The 23,728-nt window shown below is 50.5% G+C and overlaps 1 protein-coding gene across 13 annotated transcripts in view; it reads right to left on the bottom strand.

Annotated features, from left to right (window-relative positions):
* OSBP2 (oxysterol binding protein 2) overlaps positions 1-23,728 on the bottom strand; it is a 129,196-nt gene that overhangs the window by 69,699 nt on the left and 35,769 nt on the right. The window lies entirely within an intron of this gene.

Below are 23,728 nucleotides of genomic sequence, written 5' to 3'. Positions count from 1 at the left end.
ACCCATAGCACCTCTGACACCGGCTTGTCAAACACTTTCTTGAAAATGTTGCTTCCAGATGTTCGTGCTCTAGGGCTTGGCGTGTTTTGTAAGCAGAGAATTATTCTCAACACCCAAGTTATTTCTTGCTCCCACTGAAGGGATTGCCTCTGCCCCCTGCAGACACAAGGAAGAAGCAGCTGCCTTTCTTCTGTGCAAAAACCTTCAGTGTATTGGAAAACACCTTTCACATTTTCATAACCTGCTGCTTTTTTTTTTTTTTTAAATACAGTTTGATTCTTTCATGTTTCCTACATTGCTGGGTGTTCCTCACAACTCTCCAAATGCCTTCTGTGTTTTTAAAGTATGATGTCCCAAAAAAAAGCACATATTCACCAAAACAATACTACTGGGAGTTTTTTTAGCAGTATTTCACACCCAGCTTTACTAAACTTCATCTTATTGATATCAGACCACTCACCAATTTCCAAACCTCTTCCATTCCTCTCCTCCCTTCCAGGAAAAGCCATTCACACCATGCCTACACAGCAAGAAAACTCTCGAGACTTTCAAAAGGGAAACACATTTAGCATTTTAAACCTTCTCCTGACAACTAGGTAACACTGCACCTTCTCCCTTGTTCTGTGCTTCAAAAGAAAGAATTATTTAAGGGGTAAAAAGAAAAAATAAATGTAAAATATAATAGCATCTTTGCTTCTCTGGGTTTTAGACTTTCTCATTCCTCTTCTCGCTGCAAGGAATTAATTTTGCTTAAGCTTATTCTTAAAAACACTCAAACACAACCAGTTCCTCCTCACCTCTGCGACCTGTTTTGGCAGTTATCTGGCCCATCTCCGCACTGACACAGGACACACTCACAGCAGTTCTGTGTCAGCCCTGCACTGACAGACCAACACAGGGCACGCTGCAGCAGCACCCGGCTCCTGCCGCAGCCCACCCGGCCAGGGATGCCCCTCGCTCCCCTCTCCCTGCCCACCGAGGTACCACCCAGCGCGGGGAGCCACGGGGAGCCTTCCCACTGCCTGTTCCCTTCCTCACGACTCATCTGTACAGGACCTGGCTCCACCTACCAGAGCCTGAACCTCCAGCCTTGAAATCCCAGAAGCAGGGTGCAACAGGGTACGGCTGCAACACCTCCACGTCCTCCAACTTTCTGATTCTCTTCCCATCCCCTCCAGTTCTTCTGCTGCCCTTGTTCCTTCTGGGTTCGAACGGGGCAGGTGCCCAACACACCCGAGCCCCATGGAGTGGGGGCACCACTGATGCAGCTCAAACTCAACATCACAAGCATTCCAGGAAAGGTCATTTTTGCTAATAACTTGGTTCTAGAAAAGCAAAGGAGCATCTGAGTAGCAGGTTCATGCCATGTAGTCCCTCGGTTAAGCCATTTCTACCCACACCATGCTGGCCCTGATGACATAAACTGGAACAGGCACACAAGTACCTTCACTGGTGACAGGGGTGCAGGGAGGACCGAAGCATCACACACCAATCATCAATGCCTCAAATCCTCTCTCTGTATTCTCTTCTGCTGTATTTAGTTTTCCATCATTGCCTTCAGTCAGTGGCAGTAAGTCAGCACGAGCCTGGCAGCACACAGCTCGGTAGACATCCCCATGGAGCGAATCCCCTCAGCCCCACCTCGTCCCCACGCACCTATTTTTTTTTATGGTCACAAGTAGAGTCGGGGAATCCAGAGCTGAAACTCTTCCCTGCAGACCAAATGCCATTCAGGAAAAGACACGCTCACCGCTCCATCTGACCTCCCAGCCCTGCCATGCATGAGCATCGTGCAGAAAAAGATGGCAACATTGCAGCCGATTACTACTGGGGGTATTTTCTTTCCCTGTTGAGAAGAATTTCAACCTCTGGATATCACCAGGAAAACAACATGTGCAAGGCCAGAGCAGTTTAAGACCCATCTCACCATCCCCAGGCTGCAAATATCAAACCAGGGACACCCAGAAGCAAAACCACGTAACTTGTCCAAGGTCATACAGAAAGGCTGCCTCCAGAGGAACAGATCCCTGAAGGCTCTTCATTAGCTTTGCCCAACGATTGGCTTTTTCTTCACATTTTGCTCCTGCCTTCATTTATTTTATTCCACTCAAAAAGCACTACTGGAGTGAGAGAAAACACCCACAGGCTCCACCTTGTTTACACTGAATCCCACGGTGGGTTTGCATGCTACGAAAATCTTAGATTAGTGAAGAATATGCAATTCACCCTCAAGATGGAAATAAACAGAATAATCAAATTAACCTTTTTCTAGTGTAAATAGTCAGCTGAAAGAGCTAACACATGGATCTTTCACTAACACACTGATGGTTCTACTCACAGCTTGACCGAGGCTGCTCTTTGGCACTGTAGGTCACAGCATCCCTAGTTAGGAACCATAAACTGTTAAAAACAACACATTTTATACACAACTTGTCTGTATTTCTGTTTATTTAGATGGATTCTGTTCTTTGCATTGCTCCCATCAAGGGATGCAGGAACAACTCGCACAGAAAGAAAGCTCAATGTACAAGGAACAACTACCAAAAAATCCACAGAAATGACAAAAAAAGGACACCAAGTTTGAGCTATTACACTGTCCTTCACTATGTGAAAACCTAACAAAAATTTGTCTTGTTGAAGTATTTTGGCTTGATACAATACACGTTCCAAAATCTACAGGATTTTGGATAGCTTGCGGCTACAGTGTCCCACGTACATCAGTACCCACCAACAGCACACAAGACTATTCACTAGCTTTTAGAAATCACAGAATCCTCTAGGTTGGAAAAGACCTTGAAGATCCTCCAGCCCAACCATGAACCCAACACTGACCATTCCCAACTCCACCAGATCCCTCAGCGCTGGGTCAACCCGACTCTTCAACCCCTCCAGGGATGGGGACTCCCCCCCTGCCCTGGGCAGCCCATTCCAACGCCCAACAACCCCTTCTGCAAAGAAATCCTTCCTAAGAGCCAGTCTGACCCTGCCCTGGCGCAGCTTGAGGCCATTCCCTCTTGGCCTGGCGCTGGTTCCTTGGCTCAAGAGACTCATCCCCCCTCTCTGCACCCTCCTTTCAGGGAGTTGTAGAGGGCCATGAGGTCTCCCCTCAGCCTCCGCTTCTCCAGACTAAACCCCCCCAGTTCCCTCAGCCGTTCCCCATCAGACCTGTGCTCCAGACCCTGCACCAGCTCCGTTGCCCAAATATGTCAGAACATTTTTTTTCCATGACAATTTTAAATTTGACATCAAAAAGCAAGCCACTGCAGGAAAGCAGCAGTCATCCCCACCTTTCACTACAGCATCAAACTACAACCCACTCGCCAAGAAACACACAAAACAAAAAAAATTGTAACTTGCATTCAAACCATAGTTTTGCTTTAAAACAACCTGTCCCATACAATAGTGCAATCAAAAAAAGTTCAGGCTTAATAGAACTCTGAAGGTTAGATAAAACATTTATTGCTCTTTGCTCTTAGATCTCATATCAGGAAAACACACCTTGTTATTAGCCAGATAAACACAGAAGAAAATCCTTGCCATCTACATTTTTTTTTCAGAAATCTGGCCCCTCGTCAATACAGACCTACACATGTCCCAGAGTTTTTTAATGACACAGCAATGCAATGTCTCTTTTTACCTCATTTTCAATTATTCACCTAAGCAGTGAATTGTCAAGCCTCAGGAACACTAAAATTAAGCATCAAACAATAATTGAAAAAAATCAAGACTAAGGGATGAGGCCGAGCAGAGGGATTTCTGCAGTTGCTCCACCCAGCTCTTCTAAGCCAGAGCAGCCACACGGCCAAAAACAACCTGAAAAGCAAATTACAGCTGCCGGAGCCCACCCGCCAAACCGCTGCCACCTGTGGTGGGTTTTGCTGGCTGGAGCAGACACCGGGTTCCTGTGGGAACCCCTTGGGAGCCAACACGTCTTGGTGCCTGGTTGGGCTCGTGGCCCTCTGCACAGCTCCCACCCCCCCGGCCATCCCTGCCACCCCCTCAGCACGCCGGGGTCACTTGGCCCCACAGGAATGGTGGGACCCCAGGGACTCATGGCGGGGTCTGAAAAGACAAACATAACCTCTCAGCCCTCCGACCCTTCTGTTTTGGGGCTGCTTCAGCTACAATTCTCTTTTTTTCCAAAGATTTCCACTGAACTGAGTCACTACTCTGCTGCTCACGTGAGAGTGGAAAATTAAATTAATATACTGAAGTGCTAAGGCTTGGACAATAAGCTCAAGCCAGGGTTGACCTATAGATGAATCCTGTATATTTTATAACTGATAACCATTGTGCTAACAGGTCTTATACTAAGTTATAACAAACCACCTAGTCTGATGTAAAAGGTGGAAGTGTTGAAGCCTGAGCAACAGGCCCTGCGCTGAAACTGCTAACTCAGTACGTAATCATTAGTGAGATATGTATAGAAGATGTAGCTAAACATCATAAAACATGTCTATCCTCAATATATCTTTATCTTTCTTTGTGTGGGCAAGATAACAGGGCCACAGAGACAGTTGTCTGGCCTTGGGACCTGATGTGTGACCTCGCTCATAATCCAATTAGATAAGCAGGGAAACTCCCTGAGCTTCTCCCCTGAGCCCTGGCCAGGCTCTGGGGGAATCTAATGTGAGACTGAAACCAGGTATTTACGCTTAAAACAAAGGTGCCAGCTATTCTGGCTTGCTGATTTTTGGGTATATAAGGCTGGACCCGCTCACACGACTTTGGGTGCCTCAGCTATGGTGGACGCACCGCGCAGGATTTCCCACTCCCCGGGAAACGCTCAACAAATCCTCGCTGCACCCGGGGCTGCCCAGTGCCTGCGGGGCTGGATGGTGGGAACGGGTGTGAGTGGGGATGGATCTTCCTTAATCACTGTTCTCTCTCTCAGGTAGTAACGATTTGATGCATTACCCTGTATTTTCCTGTTTGAGAGCACTATTCTGTCTTTTCTTACTGTATGTTTTCTGTATTATTCTGTTATATTAGTTAGCTATTTCCAGTAAAACACGCCTGCTCTTTTCACTCTGGTGTCTGAGTTTAATTGATACCCCTAATCAGCAAAACATAAACTCATGTCAAGAACAGCACTGAGCTCACCTCTGGCCTGCCCAGCTCAGCATCGCTACGATCAATCACCTGTTGCACAGTCTGCAAAGCAACAGCCCTCGAGCTCCCCAGGCTGGAAACCTCCAAGGAGCAGAACGGGCACGTGCTCAGCCGGGACTGCAGCGTCCCCCGGACCACGCGAGCCACAGAGAACCTGGGACAACCCCTCAGCTGACCACAGCCTTAAAAACAGTCGCTTTCAACCTTCAGCAGCCTGACTTCATTATTTAATGACTCCACAGACACCTTCAATAGCTACGTACGTTTGTAGGCATCGCATCACTGGAGGCGTGCAAAGCTGGGGGGGGAACAACATCAAAGGGAAGGTGCAAACCTGGAAAAGCAAAGGCAAAGCCAAAACCACTGAAGCTCTGGAAAATGGGTCCCCAACACCTTGGTTTTACACACCCTCCTGCCCCAGGCTAAGCTGCTTTGCCAAGCAACAGAAGAAGTGAGAACAAAAAAACTGTCTCCCAGATAGTTCGTTGCACTTCAAAATTATAACACAGAGATGCTTTCCAGAGCCCCGTCCTGGCGGTCAGGAGCAGCACAAGCACGACACATGGCAGGGCAGTCCCACGCCGTGCCAAGGTCCCACCACCACACCATGCTGAGGTCCTTCCACCACACCGTGCCACGCTGCTCCTCAGCAGAGCAGTGTTTTTGCTCTTGGACCACTGTCCTCCACGACACAGCCCACCTCTGTGCTTGGCATGACTCATTAAGCAGGAATTGGATGTTATCAAGATTTAGTAACACCCAGAGCTTTTCATTTTCACTCACAGGCACAATGAAAGTTTTAGGAGGTACTGTGCTTCCGAGTCATCACCAGCATCACCACTGCAACACAAGTGATCCTCCACAGTCCTCCACAAGTCCTCCACAGGAGGACTGCACTAGTACAGGCACAACAAGGAGCATGCAGAGGGGATGGGACTGGGAGTCACCGAGCTATGGAAATGAAATGCTCCAATGCCACTTTTATCCAGCCCATTTCCAGCGAGGACTTTGCCACAAGGGGCCTGAATGGAAAATAAGCTGGGGCTGCCTGAGAGAGGACAAGCGTGAGGGCTCCCAGATGGGGCAGAGGCTGCTTAATTCAGCACCAGCACAAAAATGAGGAATGACAACAGCCTCCACGGAAGCTACGAGCTACTCCCAGTGTAATGGCACGTGGTCTTGCCTGCAAGTCCTCCATATGGATTGGGACCCCAGAGCTCTTCCCCATCTTCCCACAAATGCCCCGAGGCATCGGTGAGGAAACGCCTGCAGACAGTCCCAAGAGACTCAGCTGTGTCCTGTTGGACCATCAGGTCACCTCGCTCTCACAGAAGAAGTAGGTTCATCCAGGAGCGCATCCGTCCTGCAGCCGGGTGCTGGAGAGCAGAGGCAGAAGGCAGGGGAGCAACGTGACTTCTTTTTTTCCTTTCCTTTTTTAAAGCAAAGACATTAATCCTTCAGCATCTTTTGTTTGCGCTGCTTACTAACAAGATGCTAAGCAGTGAAACGGAGCAGGAAAATGCTTCTCTGGGTCAAGGCTCCCCAGGTTCACACAACACAGGCAGGGAAGGAAGAAGCCACTGGCTGAGCTGACATAAAATGAAAGAGCTACAAGAGAGGTGGCTTAGCTGGGAACTGGCTCAGGCAGATACACCACCACTGAAAATGTTCTGTGGAGTTACAAGAGTTACAAGCAATACCATCCAGCTTCAGAGCCAGTCACATAAACAGAGATAAAATATCCAGCTGCTGTCCAGCGAGTCTACCATTCCCTGCAGTCTGCAAGAACTAGGTTTAGGCAGGAGATCTCTTCCAATCCTCCCCATGTAGCACCCAGATAATGGGGTGCCCTGTGTCAAACGTGCCCCTGGGACCAGCAGGATTGCCTGCTCCATCTCACCCTCCGTGGGAATAAGCTGTACTCCTCCAGGAGGAAAATCCTGTCAGGATCTGCCAGAAATAAACTACAACCTACCCCATTTCTGGGAAGAAGAAACAACTGCTCGATGGCTGTGGTCGCTGACTGGCAGACAGCCTGGCTGCAGGTATCGCGTCAGCAGCACGACCAGTTACACCCGAGAGAATAATCAACCTCCAGTGCTCTTTGCAAAGGAGGCCAATAAACCTCTGCCCACGGCTTGGGAACCTCCTCCTGCAGCAGAGGAGCCTGTCTAGAAAGTCTTAACAGCTTTTCTATCCCCTCCATCCTCTCCAAAGTCAGCATCAGCATCTTACGCCATCAGGTCCTTCTCTTCCTTGCCTTGCTGCTGCTTGCGCCTCTGCCCGCATCAAAGGACTCTCTGCGCAGCCCTTCCACCCTCGCTCGTGTCAGAAGCCGAGTGATTACTGATGCCCGGTGTGACAAGTCACCACTGTGCTCCTGTGCTGCTAAATATAACAGCTGCCACTTCCCTTGATAAGGCTCTGTCAGCAATTTAAGCTCCTATCAGTACATTCAGGGGAGAATCATAAATTGGATTTTTATCATCCTGTCATGCTTTCATACCTCCTTGTTCTCCCTGAACAACTTGTCCAGCTTTAGCTGTAGATGAATATTTAAGTCTAGTGAATGGGTTAGTCCCAGAGGGAGAGCTTCTCCCTGAAGAGATTAGTTTAAAATTGGTAAGACTCCTTAAACCTGAAGCTACAATTCTAATAACTGAGGTGAAAAACCAGCGGTTATTCATCTCTATGAAGAGCATCCCCGCCAATGTGACGTTACTACAATACCATGAGAAGTTATTTTACACAGAAAAAGGCAGGCTTCAATGCTGCATTCGTCTTTGGAGAAGTCTCTCTGCCCCCCACACAAGTTTTGTGTCTCAGCACTTCTCCCAGAGCGTGCAGGGCTCGCCTCCAGCACAAACTCCCAGGGAAAGCTGGAGCTGGGTCCAGTGCTCAAATCGCTTCACACTCATCCCACGACAAGGGTCCTACGTGAGAGGCTGATGAGCCACTGAAAGGTGCTCCCGGGGACCCCCGGGCAGGTCAGGCAGAGCTCCCTTCCCCAGAGAGGGGACCAGGGACCCACAGCGACTTCAGGTGTTGCAGGTTGCCACCTCCTTTCACTACAACGTCCCCTTCAGTGGGGAAAACAGTCATAAATCACCAGATCCATCACCTTACCTATACGCAGATCACACACAGGCTTTGCTTCACACCCACTGTTCTTTCTTTTCTTCTAAGACCAGCAACGTAGAAGATGGGGATCCGGTGCAACACCACTGAGGCTGTGCTGCTCCGATGGGGACCAGGCTGCCCCTGTTTGGGACGGCAAGGGCTCCACAGGTAACCAGAAGTCACAGAAACCAGCAGCTCAGTGTCCCTGCTGGGTCCTGGGCACAGCCAAGGGACCCTCACCACACTGCTCACCTCCCTCCACCACTTCTGCATCTAGCCTGTCCACAACCTTGCTCTGGGTGACTAGGAAACTGCTCGAGAAAAACTCAAATCAACATAGACATGGCAGAAAAGCCAGGGAAGGGTCCAGGCGACAGGCTTCAGGAACACACATCCCACCCATTCCCAGCATGCTCCTAAAAATCCTAGGTACGCTGGGAGCATCTGCTTCCACTGCTACATGGAGATACCTGCTGCATCACCAAACCCTTACAATCACAACTGCAAAGGGCTTTTTGTAATTGCTGTTAGTGCTGCTGTCCTCTTTAAATCCCCTCAACCTCCTTCTCATTCCATCCTAAACTGCAGCTGAACGATCTTATAGTAGGTGCAACAGCTGTGATCATATAGTAGGTGCAACAGCTGTGTTTTGGTGACAGGAAAAATACCTCATGTCTCATCTCTGTGGCCATCTGTGAAGCGCCCCAAGGAGGAAGGTGAGGGCAGCAACACCTCGGCAGCGTGCGCAGCTGCAATGCCTTCGTTCACAGCACACGCCGCTTCACCTCCTCTCCACTGGAGAAACGCTGGTCCTTACCGAGGGGTTTCTTGCAGGAACGTCTGCACAGATCATTTATTCTGATCAGTTTAATTAACAGATCGGTTTATTAATTAGCATGCAGCAAAACACGCTCTTGGCTGAAGATCTTGGGAGTTTCTCCAACACACACCCCAAAATATTTAACTGGGATGTCATAGAGGAAACAAATCCTTGCAAGAAGCTAGCAGTGACGGTGGTGTTTAGCAGAGGAACCATCAGCATGACGAAGAAACCTTCCAGGTGACAGGGTCTCTGCAAACCACTTTGGGCAGGTTACCCGCTTCCTCCTCGGCAGCCCAGGCAGGAGGGGGTTCCTGTAAGCCTGACTCTGTCCTGCTGCCCCCAAAGGCTTTTTCAGACCTTTTAAAGATGCTGTCAGAAAACAAAAGCAGTGAGTTGGGAGGCATTTGCAGAAAGCTTGAAAAGAAAAGCCAAGGAAGCCATACCTGCTGCTTGCTTTAGTACTGCTCATAAGCCAGACACCTTTAAAGGTCCCCAGAATAAAGGCAATTATCTCACTGTTCCCTTTGGTGAACTTTAACATGTGGTTGATCTCCCATGACCCACTCACCATCCAGACTAATGAAATGGGGCCATGTAAGGACCCATGGAGGTTCCCTTCCTAGGCAAGATGAGAGCCACCACTCTCCCCAACAGTAGATGTTCTGCCTCAGCTCAGCACTGCCACCACTGCCCCTCCACCAGCGTGTGGATCCACCGGCTGAGCTGCCATCCCACAATCACACTCGCATCGGGAGTTTGTATTCTTAAATATAACACAGGTTATTAGCTACCATGGGGCTACCTCCAAGAAATACTCATGTTTCAAAAATCAAACACCTGAAGTAAGGACACAGGGTCAGCATTAACCCTGCAATGACAATCCTGCCCTTCCCAATTCTTTCACCGGGAGGCAGCTACCAGCACCCATGGGAGCAGAGTCTCCTGCTGCGCATTTATGCAAACGCAGAGCACACGTGTCGGGGTCCCTGCGTGTCCCTGGGGGCACGGGCCCACTCGCTCTGCACACCAGCTCACAAGTCCTGTCTCCCTTCCCCAGCATCAAGCCACGCTGGGTTCTTCCCTTGCTGCTGTCTGTGGTCAGGCAACACCGAGACCAGGGAGGTGACAGCCCCGGAGCCAGCTGCCACCTCCTGCCATCCTCCGGTGGTGGAGACATAGTGCACCCTGGGGGGGACATTTCAGTTTGTGTCAAGGCCACAAGCCCCTGCAGAGCACAGACAGAGCCTCTGTGCCACGGGTCGACGCACGGCACCGCAGTGCCAATTGTGCTTGCCAAAGACGAAGGGAAAGGAGAGTTACGGACTGCAGCTACAAAGAGAAGCAACTTGCCATCAATTAGAGCTACACAAATGAAGCTGCTGGGATTTCTAATTGCAAATAAAGCATTAGAGGGAATGGCTTTAAACTGCAACAGGGGAGGTTCAGACTGGACATTAGGAAAAAATGTTTCAGAGAAAGAGTGGTCAGAGAGTGGAATAGGCTGCCCAGGGAGGGGGTGGAGTCACCACCCCTGGGTGTGTTTAAGGGTCGTTTGGATGAGCTGTTGGGGGATGTGGGGTAGGGGAGAACTTTGTAGAGTCGGGCTGAGGGTTGGACTCGATGATCCCGAGGGGCTTTTCCAACCGGAATGATTCTGTGATTTCCCGGGACTACGTGACCTCCAGAGGCACCACCCAACCTCAGCTCAGCTGTGTGGCTTCACGCCTCTTCCCTCTCCGCAGGACTGAAGCCATGTGCGAAGGGCTCAGCATCCTGCAAAGCTCCCAGGCAACTCAACCAACTTCACGGTTGCCGCCTCACCTGCTCTGTCCTCAGGCTCTGCTCCCACAGGGACACAGAGCACCAGCCCGCTGCTCCGCCTCCACCTTCCCCCACCATACACCAGTGCTCCTCGAGCTGCACAGCCCCTGGCACTTCTGAGCCGTCCCACCTCCAGGGTCACTCCACAATCACCTTGGCTAAAGCACCAATTCCTGCTGCCCCCCACTCCCTTCCTGACCAGGGGGTACCCCAGGCCCTTCCTGAGGGGTGGGGGACGTGATGCACCCCAGCCCAGCAGGGCTGCGACCCCCAGCAGCCCCCCCTCCGCTGCCTCCCAGCAGCAGCACCACTCTCTGTATCCCACCTCTCACCGATGGAGCCAGTGGAGGAGGCTACCAGCTGCTATACAAGAGAGATTTCCCTTAAATAAGATAAAAAGCTGAGCAGAATAGAAGTGGCATTATATCCTCTTGAAGTTGATCTTCACCTCCTAGCATGACAATTTTAACTTAAAAATTCCTAAACTCAACAAGAATTACAAATTTCCCAGGCTGGATGCAGGAAAATGCCCCCAGAGGAGCTCATCTGTCGGCATCAAAGCTGATTTCAGCGCCAGGAGGAGATGAGGAGCTGCAAGAGCACAAAGCACCGCAAGTCGCCAGCACAGGCTGTCGGATGAGCCGTTTCCACCCCAACATCTCAGTGCAGTGGATATTTTGGGGTCCCCACAGGGCACTGTGAGCAGCCCGAAGCCCGCCTGGGCCCAGGGAAGGAGCTGCAAAGCTGGGGAGAGGAGCAGCAGCTCTTCCCCACCAGCCCTACCAGCAGAGCTGACTCTCCTGCTGTGCTGGAGAGCGTCTGAGCAGGGTCTGGCTGCTAAACCCCTCTCCTGTAACTCATCCTTTAAAGGCCAGTTGCAAAGTCAAGTATTGGCAAGCAAATATCTTCAGTGTCTTCAACGGAGGGCTCTCTGCAGGGATGCCTGTTGTGCTGGGGAGCCTCATGGCAAATCCTGCTGAGCGCCACAGGGAGTCAAGGCTTCACGGAAGAAGCGTGCCAGGAGAGGGCAACCTGCTCCTGCTGCATCGCCTCGGCTCCGAGCAAACCATCGCCAGTGGCAGCAACACAGAGCAACGGGATGCTGGGGAATAAAGTGCCACCACAGCCCTCGGTAGGTGGTTTAAGAAAACAAGGTGTCAGTAAGCGTCATTTCTGTGGAGCTGAGGGGTGACGAACCACTTGGCAGCACGGGATGAAACGCTCTGCAGGGTCCTGGATGGCAGCAGCGCACTCAGATATCCCCTTGACCTTGTCCCGAGGGACATCTCACATCCCGCAGGGATGGGAGGAGCCACATATCGATGCCGTCAGTCCCACCAAGCTGTGAGTCCCAGCAATTCACCCATCTCGGAATAACAAAAACATGGCATCCAGCCTCAAAAAATACACATTAATTTAGCCGCGGGAAGAACCACAGAGGGACTCGCCATGCCCTGCAAAGGTGGCACGGGCTGTACTCTACCTCAGGCCCAAATTCAACTCTCCATTCTGTGGATGGGGAGCAGAAGCTGACTTGCTTCATTAGACACAGCCACACGCCAGAAGGGTTTTCCTCCAGTCATTCATTCCTTAGTGTAAAACAGCTCTGCTACCTCCACCGCTGCCCCGGCCCAGCCACCAGAGATGCCTTCAGACTTTTTGAAGGAATCACCTTTCATCTAATGACTCATTTCTAGTTAGTAAGAATTGTTATTATTTTCAGAGTTCAAAACCGATCTTCCTCCGACAGCCTTTCTCTGTGCCAGTTAAAAAAAAAAATAAAATAAAAGCACTTGGGAATTTTAAATGCCTGAAAATAACACCAAAATACACTGAACCGATTACGTGAGCTGGAAACACTCCCCCTTGATGCTTATGAAAACCCCTGTTACATTACTAAAAACTATTAAAAACTACTTACAGCTGAAACTTGTTTGGCTTAAAAATTTAAGTAACAAGCATCTGTTTTCACCACTTAGCGAGAGTTCAAAGCACAAGAGCTGGGCTGTGCGAGGACCTGGACACAGGGCTTTGCCCTCCTTCATCCCGGAGGCTCTCCTGCACCCACACCTCCGCATATCAGCATTCCCATGAGGAAACTGCACCATCCAACTGCACCGGGAAGCCCCTGGTGATGGGACTGTAGAGAGCAGAAAAGCCTATGTGTCTGGAGATGGGAGATTTCAGCATCTCCAGATGTGCTGGCAGAGCTGCTCCCTGCCGCTGGGGCGCCTGATGCAAGTGGTACCCACGGCACAAGGCAGCATCACCCAGCAGCGAGGGAAGGAGGAGGCAAAGCCACGCCAGCTGCCTGTTTCCCCCTCCAGAGCAGTTCTGCCTCCTCTGCCACCATTCCCCAGTGGGACCCAGCCATCACGCGCCTGCGGCAGTTCTGGGAAATCCCATCAGAGGCCTTATCAGGTGGCAACAAGGGTCAGAAGTCAAGATCCGACCAAATATCCTCCCTTGAGATGCAGTTTGCTCTTGATCGAAGTGCCACGAACAGCTGGGGCTGGCGGGTCCCCTGCACAGCCAGCAGCCTGCCAGTGGGCTCCCCGCCACCTTCAGCCTGAGTTATTGCCCTTTTGCTTTGTTCCTCATTACAGACGCAGGCTCCCTCCCTGTCTGTGTCAACTCTAAATGAGAGCACAGCTTGTTTGTAGCATCCTCACGTTCAGGATGTGCTGCACTCAAGTGAACTGCTGGTCCCAACCTGACACAGCTCCAGGTTCACGAACGAGCTGCTGTAGGGCATGAACAGCAACCACGCAGACCTAGAGGTACAACGGCAAATTAAAATTCAACCCAGGGGGAGCATTAAAATTAGCAATCTACCACTGGTGGTCAGTCAGGGACCATCTGCATTGACTTTCATCCCAACTCCAGTTATAACAGTTACCAAAATGGCAAATCAAGCTAATGTTAGCGAGCGCAGCAGAGAAAATGACACAGATCATCCTTCCCACTTGTGCCACCCACACAGGAACAGGGATTTTTAAAGATCGCAGGGAACATACGCTGCACGCCTGGCAAGAGCCAAGGAGAGACTCACCCCTGGTGACAAGCCAGGACTCACCAGCTGTTTGACTGTTCGACTCTCCAAAAGAAAACCAAACGGCGGGATCAACGCAAGGATGGCTTAACCAAGGCCAGAGATGTGAGCTTCTCCCATATAACCTGCACGGATGCAGAGCTGCTCACACATATCCAGGTATTTCAGTGACTGAGCAACGTAGTTGTCTGCTTGTTGAATGGAAAAGTTCGAAGCTGAACAGCTGGTTGAACCCTTAACAGAGCAACTCCCCACACCAGTGGTTTGCAGTTGTTAACTGGAAAGTGAGACTGGCTAAAGGAATAAACCAGACAGCACACTTAAGCTAAGTTTGAGCACCAGCTGCTCCCAGGCCGTGCTTTCACCGCACCCAAACCACGGCACCTGAAGAAGCCCTGGCAGAAGAAACAGCGCTGCTTGCCCCAGGCACTGCGAGGTCTGGTGGTACGTCCTGCTGCCCAGCCCAAGCCTTGGGGCACCAAAGGTGCTCCCAGCCAGTGCAAGGCAGGGATACACCTACATCCACCCAGGCTATTCCCAATCTGAGCTCAACAGCTCCTGAAAGCTTCTCTTAAGGCAGAAAGCATCCTGCCTGCGTGGTCCCAGCCCCATTGCTGAAAGGGTGGAGGGCTGGTGGCAGCCAGGGTTTGGCCAAGAGGAGCACTGCAGACAAGAAGAAATCCTGGGGCTTTCTGCTTGCTCCCCAGGGTTTCCAAGTGCTGGACCAAGCGCTCAGGAACGGGATGTGCATCGGCCACTGCTGCATCCCAGCCCCATCATCAGAGTCTGCTCCAGACCTTGCATCTCATCTTTGCTTTTGCTCAAGGACAATTCTTTCCCCAAAAGCAGCCAGGGTGATAAAGCTACAGAAAGCCACCCACACGCCAGCTCCATAAGGAAGCAGTGACCCACAACACAAGCCGGGCTTGAACGTGGCCAGGCGAGAGCTTCCCTGTTTCCGATGGGAAAAGCAGCTGGCTCTTCTGCAGCAGCCCGAGGCCACCCCACCTCCACCCATCCCAGGCAGCTCCACGGGCCAGACCAGCAGCACCAAGCTCAACCTGGAGACCCCAATGCCTGCAACACCAGCCCCTCCGAAGTCTGTCAGATCAGGGATCCCAGCCACAGCGGGAACAGCCACCAACAGAGCCCAAATTCATCCCCCACATGATGGCTGCACACAGCATGGTGCCACCCACCTCTTGCTCACAGCAGCCAGGGGCTGAGCTCGCTTTGGACCGAGCGCAGCTTCACTTGCAGGCAATGGAAATCAGCCTCGGAGAGATATTTTATTAAAACAAACCCAGGACTATTTCAAAACAGCTCACAGGTATGCAAGTTATGAAGACAAAGGAGCCCAGGTTGCCATCCCATTCTCAGGACACGCGGTCACACCACCCTGGAGGGACAAAGGACACAAATGATGAGGCAAGAATTTACTGTGGGTTTACATACCAGGAGAAAAAGGCCAGGGGGGGCACTGGGGCAGAAATCAAGAATTTACACAGGCAAATCTCTCCCTGCTCTGCATCCTGAGCAGCCCTATACCCTGGTATGAGCAAAAAGATGCTGAACGTGGGTTGGGGACAGAAGAGGGACAGTGTCAGCTCATTCCGGCAGCCTTTGAGAAGGGAGAGGAGGCAGTGAGGGGAAAGACAGGGCTGTGAGGGAAGGCAGCTGCTCAAAGCACTCTTACCTCTGCAGCGAGCAGGACTTCAGCTGCATCCCCAGCCCCAAGATGAGATCTGGGGGCGAGGATCGGGGCAGGGGCCAAGCTCTGCCACCCACAAGCCCTCGTGTCCTGCCTCCCTCAGGGCAGCAGAGCTGGCAGCATCCCGGGGAGCCCCGTGCTGCAGAAAGCCACTATCAAAGACGGGGGATTTGCTTCTCCAGGTGGAAAGGGCTGGTGCTTCTGGACTGTAGCCATGGCCTGGGATGGGGGCTCGCTCCACAGGTCACACCGTGATCTCCCAGCAAAAGGGAATCAGGTTTAACACACATTTCTCTTGAAAATGCATCTGCTAGGGGAGGCAGGCATCAGTCTGACAGTTTCTACCCTAGCACAGGGAGCAGCAGCAGCCCTCTGCTTCCCACCACTCTGAGGACCCTGGTGCATCGAGGTTTTCAAACCCGCCACTGACAAGTCCTCAGTCAAAAGGATAAAAACCACAACATTAATGCAAACTGAAGCTACCGCCTCCGTTCTTCCGCAGTTACTGTTTAAAACCGGTCATCATCATACGGACCAAAGCCGGAAGGATCAGGGGATTAATCCCCCCCACAATGGGGCATGGGATTTGACCCAAGCTATGGATTTCAGCATTTATGTGGCAGCGGTTTTTGAGCCAGAGAGCAGCCAGCACCAGCTCCAGGGGTGTGCTCTGGTCTCTGCCCACCCAGCTCTTTACAGGGATTAATTAACGCAGAAGTAACAGCTCCTCCTTTCCTTTGCATGCTCAGAACGACACAGGGAAAGGGACTGGACACATGGGTAAGGCAAAATTTTATGCACTGCAAGCAAAGGATTGGACCTTCAAAGGCTGTTTCAAGCAACCAAGTGCCACTTCTCATTCTCCAAGTGAAATAATTAAACATGAGTTAAGGTAAAATGTGTGCACAGCTTCCCAGGTTCTACTGATTTTTGCACTGCAGTCTTGACAAGCAACCTTGATAAATTCCTTTGTAAAAAAAAAAAATGTATGGAAGTGATGAAATCAAATGGAAGCAACAAAAAAAAAGCCACCACGCGTTAGACAAAGGAAACATTTATTTACAAACAGCTGAAAAACATGAAAATAATGCTTACTCAAGTCATGCGCTCACATGCAGCAAATAGTAGCATTTGTCCAGAGCATAGGGTGAGAGGTCAATAATAATTAAATGAGGAAAAAACACAGATGTTAAAGAAACAGAAGATAGGCACAGGAGAAAAATAAACAGTAACATGATACACAGGACAACAAAACCAAATTTGCAGTGAATACAAAGACGGCAAAACAGAAAGCACTCTGTCACCCTTTTTCCTTGATACTTATCAATTTGAGGAGTAGCACAATCCTCACTGTAGATATTTATCCCTCTCCTACTTTTGCTGGTGAAACATTTGCTCTCCAAGGGGAGAACAGAGCTGATCCCTATTGCTATGACAGGCTACTTTTAGCCCCCTAATTTTGCCCAACCTTCCAGCTCCTACAGCCACAATGCAGGGCTGAGTAGGGACCAGGAAGGATTTTTCCTCCCTGTGTACTTGCACCAAACTCCTTCTACGTCAGCTCAGTGAAAAAAGAGCCTTTTCCTTCCCCCCCCCCACCCATCCCAGGTCCCTCTCACACAACCCTGCCAGCTTTGCAGAGGGAAGAAGGGGCCTGAAGGGCTGGTGTGGCTCCGTGCAGCACAGCTGTGCCAGCAGACTCCAGCAGAACTGAAAATACCCGCAAGGCAGCATCCCTCACCCCAACACCAGCTGCAGGCAGAGGGCATTCGGCACAGGAGCCACAGCACCACTAACAGATTTGTAGCCTAAAAAGGAATAAAGTGGGTTTTAACTTAACAGCAGTGCTTCTATACTTTAAAATTTAAAAAAAAAAAAAAAGGTTTCTTTTAAGATCACCATGAAAACAACTTTTCACTCAAAAAAGTCTATAAATCACAGCGTCAGTGACATCTCGCAGACCCAAATTTTGCTGTATTCACACCCAGCATCTCAGGTCTTTGTCGTCAGCTGATATCCTCGTGCCACACATCCCGACCCTCCTCCTGCAGCAGGAGCATCCTTCCCAGCACCCGTGTGGGAGCAGAGGCTCCTGCCCACCGCTGCCTCGCTCCTGCTGAACAGCCGTTAACAAAACCCTCGCCCCCTTCCCTCCTCTGCACAGTCACGTTCAGTTATTTATTATCAGGGGGCTTATTAACGCAGCTTCACCTGTACCACTGAATTCACACAGGATTCCAAAAAGCAGCTGCGCTGAGACCAGGCTCTGTCACAGCCACGGAGCACAGCTCACCGCACACGGCCTATCTGAGCACCAACTTAGCAGCTGTATTTTAAAAACCCTAAAACATGCTTCATGAATTCGTGTCGCAAGTCTGCCAGAGTGTAAAATAAAAGCTGCAGGGTGACTGCTCGGCAAGCGAAGCACCAAGGCTCCCCGCTTCCTCCTGCTCCGCTGGGCAGCAGCGCACACCTGCAGAGGCGGTGGGGATGTACCCGTGCTGTCGGGCAGGTCTAAGAGCATGTCCTGTAGAAGCAGTAGAGTGCACCATGAGCTGGGACATCATTTTCCATCCTACTTCTGAACCCTGCTCATACACCAAGTGTTTGCAACACTACCATGTACTGTTTCCCCAATACTGCTCCACACCCAATTAGGGGGTTTTGTAAATTGTAAGAACATCTTGGAGCATTCTGCCAGTCTTTCCTTGCCTTTAGCCACTGCTGGTGCACAACAGAATCACAGAATCGTCTAGGTTGGAAAAGACCTTGAAGATCCCCCAGTCCAACCACTGACCTAACACTGACCGTTCCCAACTCCACCAGATCCCTCAGTGCTATGTCAACTTTACTCTTCAACCCCTCCAGGGATGGGGACTCCACCACCTCCCTGGGCAGCCCATTCCAACGCCTGACTACCCGTTCTGTAAAGAAATACTTCCTAATATCCAGTCTAAACCTGCCCTGGCGCAGCTTGAGGCCATTCCCTCTTGTCCTGGCGCTGGTTCCTTGGCTCAAGAGGCTCATCCCCCCTCTCTGCACCCTCCTTTCAGGGAGTTGTAGAGGGCCATGAGGTCTCCCCTCAGCCTCCTCTTCTCCAGACTAAACCCCCCCCAGTTCCCTCAGCCGCTTCTCGTACAACATGTGCTCCAGACCCTGCACCAGCTCCGTTACCCTCTTCCACAGACACCAGGCCAGCGATGAGCGAGCAGCCCCGTGGCACGTGCAGCAGCAGCGCAGCTCCTGCGCTCACTCCGGAGGACGAGGCTGAAGCAGCGGACATGGCCTATATACTGCAGTCTGCACGGAGCTCCCTGCTGTAATGTTTAATTCGTGGTGTTATGTAAGTACCATTTTCTGTGTTCCTTCACTATAAATTATTATCAGGAATTACATCTGCAATAGAATAATATATAACACGGTATATGCGTGTGAGAAACAAGAGAAAGATCAGCACCAAACCGAGGAGGTAAGTGTATTTCTTGGGTAACTCTAACTCAACGTGCAAGTGAAATGGAAAACAGGAACAGGAGAATTGAAAACAGATTAGCAAACAAAAAAAAAAAAAAAAAAACACCACACAAGGGGGGTGAGAAGGGGAAGATTCCAGGCTTGTGAAATACTGGAAAATCCTCAAGATTCCCCCCATCCTCCTCACGTCTGCTTTGCCAGGCAGCAGCTGGAAGAAAGTAACAGTTGGAGGCTGTGCAGATCCCGGACTGTTTAAAGCCCACTTCAGCTGAATGCCCATCCATCAGGATGCGTCACCAGCTGCAGATATTCAGACAAACTGATTAAATACTCACCCCCCTGGGCCTCCTATCTCAAAGCCTGAAAACTTCTTGGTTGAGAAAAATTCCCAGGCTGATCAGACACCCTCTAAAAGCAACAAAACCAGGAAATCACCTTTTTTTTCCCCCCAACACCTGTATTTTCAAGAACATGCCAGACACATGTTCAGACCACTTTAACCACCTGTATTTAAAAAGAAGTCAATGCTTCATAACCACGTTTAGGGCAACTGCTGATAGTCCCACAGCCTGCAAATCCCCAAGCGTTCAGCCTCAGCAGATGTGGAGGACCACAGTCATCTTCCTTACATCCAAGGCCCAAAGTTCTCGCCTTGCCTTGCAGAGCCCTTTCGTTCCTCACAAGATGCCTGGGAACCTCGTCCCATCACACTGCATGACAGCCAGGGAGAATCTTGCCGCACACTTACGATGTGCCTGTGACAAGGCAAAGGCTGGTGAAATGAGGAAGGGAGTCGCAGGAGACCTTGCCTGCACCCTCCAACATGCCACTGGCATGCGGTTTTGCCCGCAAAGCCCAGGGCTGCGACACCAGCCAGGTTATGGAGGGGGCTGGAGAAGTGAGGGTTGCTTGCACGGTCTCTTCCCCAGGGTCAGGTATTCAGCAGTGAAGGCAAAAGGTTAGATCAAAAGCAGCAGGTCAGAGCACACAGAAGTCCACCAAATCCACTTGAGATGGTCCCAGTAGCCCACTGGCACCACTTTCAATGGCGGCCAGCTGGAAGCTTCATGCTCTGATATCCTCCAAACACACCCTGCATCCAACCCTGGGCGTCAGGCCCCATCAGAGAGACAAGGCTGATAACAAGCAATATTATCCCTAAGTAAGCCTAACATAACCTTACTACACAGAGAATAAACACCCAGAAAGAAGATCAGTATCAAGCCTTGCGATTCCATTAGTGACACATCACAGCTGGCACAGGGTTACCCCCAACAAAGGGCTGAAACAGTCAGCAGGATTGCAGTTTTTTCTGGATACCACTAGGAAGACACAAAGGACCAACAAGGACTTATCAAAGTCTATAAAAAAAAATATATATATATATATATAAAAACCCAAAGGCCACGTACCTCAAAGAAATCTTGCTGGTTTTTGAAAGAGGGACTGGCTGAAATTCTGCAAAGTTTGAAAAACTCCATTTTGACACAGCAAGAAACTCCTTCCTCCAGCTGTCCCTCCTCCACACCACCTCAACTTACAGGGGGTTCACAGAATCAAAGCTGTAAAAGACCTTGAAGATCCTCCAGTCCAACCATGAACCTCACACTGACAGTTCCCAACTCCACCAGATCCCTCAGCGCTGGGTCAACCCGACTCTTCAACCCCTCCAGGGATGGGGACTCCCCCCCTGCCCTGGGCAGCCCATTCCAACGCCCAACAACCCCTTCTGCAAAGAAATCCTTCCTAAGAGCCAGTCTGACCCTGCCCTGGCGCAGCTTGAGGCCATTCCCTCTTGTCCTATCACTTATTACTTGGTTAAAGAGACTCATCCCCCCTCTCTGCACCCTCCTTTCAGGGAGTTGTAGAGGGCCATGAGGTCTCCCCTCAGCCTCCTCTTCTCCAGACCAAACCCCCCCCAGTTCCCTCAGCCGCTCCCATCAGACCTGTGCTCCAGACCCTGCACCAGCTCCGTTGCCCTTCTCTGGACACGCTCGAGTCATTCAATGGCCTTTTTGGAGTGAGGGGCCCAAAACTGAACCCACTCATCAAGGTGCAGCCTCACTAGTGCTGAGTACAGGGGTCAGATCCCTTCCCTGGCCCTGCTGGCCACACTAGTGCTGATACAAGCCAGGATACCATTGGCCTTCTTGGCCACCTGGGCACACTGCTGGCTCATGTTCAGCCAGCTGTCAATCAACACCCCCAGGTCCTTCTCTGACTGGTTTGCACACCCCACCCTCAGGGTACATCACAGCATCCCTTCGGCTGCAGCAGGAGAAGCTGAAGTGCTGACTGCAGCTCGCCAGTGGTGGCTGAGATGGAGCAACCTGTCCCGATCACATCCTAACAGGGAAACAGGAGAGGCAGAGCATCCTGCCAGATGCAGGAGGGAACACAAGTGAGCAGCAGAAGGCATGGAAAGGAGACAGGAATCATTAAGAGTGGGAAATCCAAGTGAACAGCTCCATCTCCGCAGAACTGCCAGTTTTATCTTCCATGGCAGCAGCTCCCAGCACAGTTAACAGCAGCCAGCTGTCCTGAGAAAATCCAGACTCCAAGGATCAAAAAGACAATTAGAAGACCAAGGTAACTGAGCGCAGGCAGCCAGTGCCTCTCCAGGCACGAGACCTACGAACAGAGGGGAAAACAGTTCACAACATGATGAAAAACATCACAAGGAGGATGGGAAAAAGGAGCGCTTTTGTAAAAAGAACTGGAAATAGCAAGGACGATTACAGCAAGCAAAGAGCTGGCATCGAGGGCGTACGGACAACAACAACGGGGACTGTCCAGTCCTGTCACAGCCACAGCACAAGGCCACCTGGCCAGGAGCTTGCTGGAGGGAAGCAACCATGGGATAATTCACAGAGCTGGGCAAGGAAGGTCGCGGATGCTTTGCAGTATTACATTCCCAAGTCAAAATGTCTTTTGCAAACAAAACCCATACTTCAAAAGAGGAAAAAAAACAGTCAAAATACATCAAGCAACGAAACTCACGTTATCACTAGCACAACTAAAGGGAAAGCTGAGGAATAACTAATTACAGATCCTTTTTAATCCTACTGCAAAGGCGCTACAAGTGGATCTAGCACGCTGAAGCAGAACTACTTGCTGGCAGCCTGCTTGTGTGAGCTGCAACCCTGAGAGCTGCATCTTGGCTCTCGCCCACCAAACCGCACGCCAAACCTGCAGTGGGATCGCCAGCCTCTACGGCAGTGGTGTTCCTCTCCAGAGTTGTATTTCCCCTTTACGCTCTGCTGCGGCAGAAACTCATCCCAGCAGCCAGGGCAGAAGGCATCACCAGCACTAACAACCCTCCTCCTTCCCCCTTTGCACCATTCCCGCTCTCCAACTGTCTACAAACAAGCCCCTATAAAGCTGCTTTTAATCACTCCCTATTTGCTAAGAAAAAACCAACTGATTAAGGCAGTAAGAATAACGAGACAACCCATGCAGCCAACCCCTGTTATTCCAAATCCCAGACCCACACCACACGTGGCCACACTGGGGTGTTGGTCTCAAACTGAATTCTGCCCCATGGGTGACACAACCCTGAACAGCTGAAAACACCAGGTGAAGCCCAACAGCCACAACTGAGAGATTTTGGGGAGCATCGCTCCAGCGGCAGCCTCGCCAGGATGGTCACGCAAGGTCAGCCGGAACACCCAGGCAGCTTCATGTCTCCTCTAGTCAGCAAATTATAACCACTATTTAGGAAATAGGATAAAGGAACAGGGCACACACAGTTTTTCCAGGAATAACTGCTTAGCTTTTAGCGCTGTGCTGCTTAAGGACCTCCTGGGCTGCACTTTGTATATTGAAATATTACAGCTCATATCCACGAGCAATGAAATTGCACCCAAATCTGTTCAATCTCTCTGGATTTTCTGGCTTCCTGCAGCGAGTGCCACCATTTAATATTGTGTTGTACAAAATATTTATTCCTGCTTCATTTAAACCTATGACCTGATAATTTCCTCCTTGCTCTTGTTGTAAGCAAATGTCCCCATCTTTTCCTGCAGCATTTACTATCTTCCATACGGCATCTCCAGCTCTCATTCTTCCAGATGGAAAATTTACTTTCCCTTGCTGGAGGAGGTTTTATTTATCTGGTTAATCTTATCCCTGTTTGCTTTTTGGGGTTGTTTTCTGTTTTGTTTTGGGTTTGGGGGGGGGTTTTTTGTTGTTTTGGGGTGGGTTTTTTTTGTTTTTTTAAGTTCTGCTGAAAAGTTTGTGAGCTGGTGTGATGCGAGCCAGGGCCTCTCAAGGGGACAAGCATTACAGCTGCATGTGGAGCAAACCTACATTTTCTCTTTTCTTCTTTTCTTAGCGATTCCCAGCTTTGTTGCTGCACTAACGTCTCTTGAGTTCCAACTTCAGCGTGAGGCACCTGATGCCTTTGGGGGAGGCTGGCAGGCAAGCTGGTCTTGGCACAGATGTGAGCACTGATGTATGCCGTTAACTCCCGGTTTTCTAGTACCACGGACACCAAAAACACCTTCAATCAGCCTGAAATCTGCACTGGTTCAGGTGATGACCTGAATCACAGAGTGGATTTGAACCTCTCCTCCCAGGAACCCTTGAGCAGGGGGCCAGAAGAAGTCACCAACTCTCT

The sequence above is a fragment of the Strix aluco genome, chromosome 18 (genome assembly GCF_031877795.1).
Source record: "Strix aluco isolate bStrAlu1 chromosome 18, bStrAlu1.hap1, whole genome shotgun sequence".
In the NCBI taxonomy this organism is placed as follows: Eukaryota; Metazoa; Chordata; class Aves; order Strigiformes; family Strigidae; genus Strix; species Strix aluco.
The sequence above is the reverse complement of the archived record's forward strand: the minus strand, read 5'-3'. Positions and strand labels throughout refer to the sequence as shown.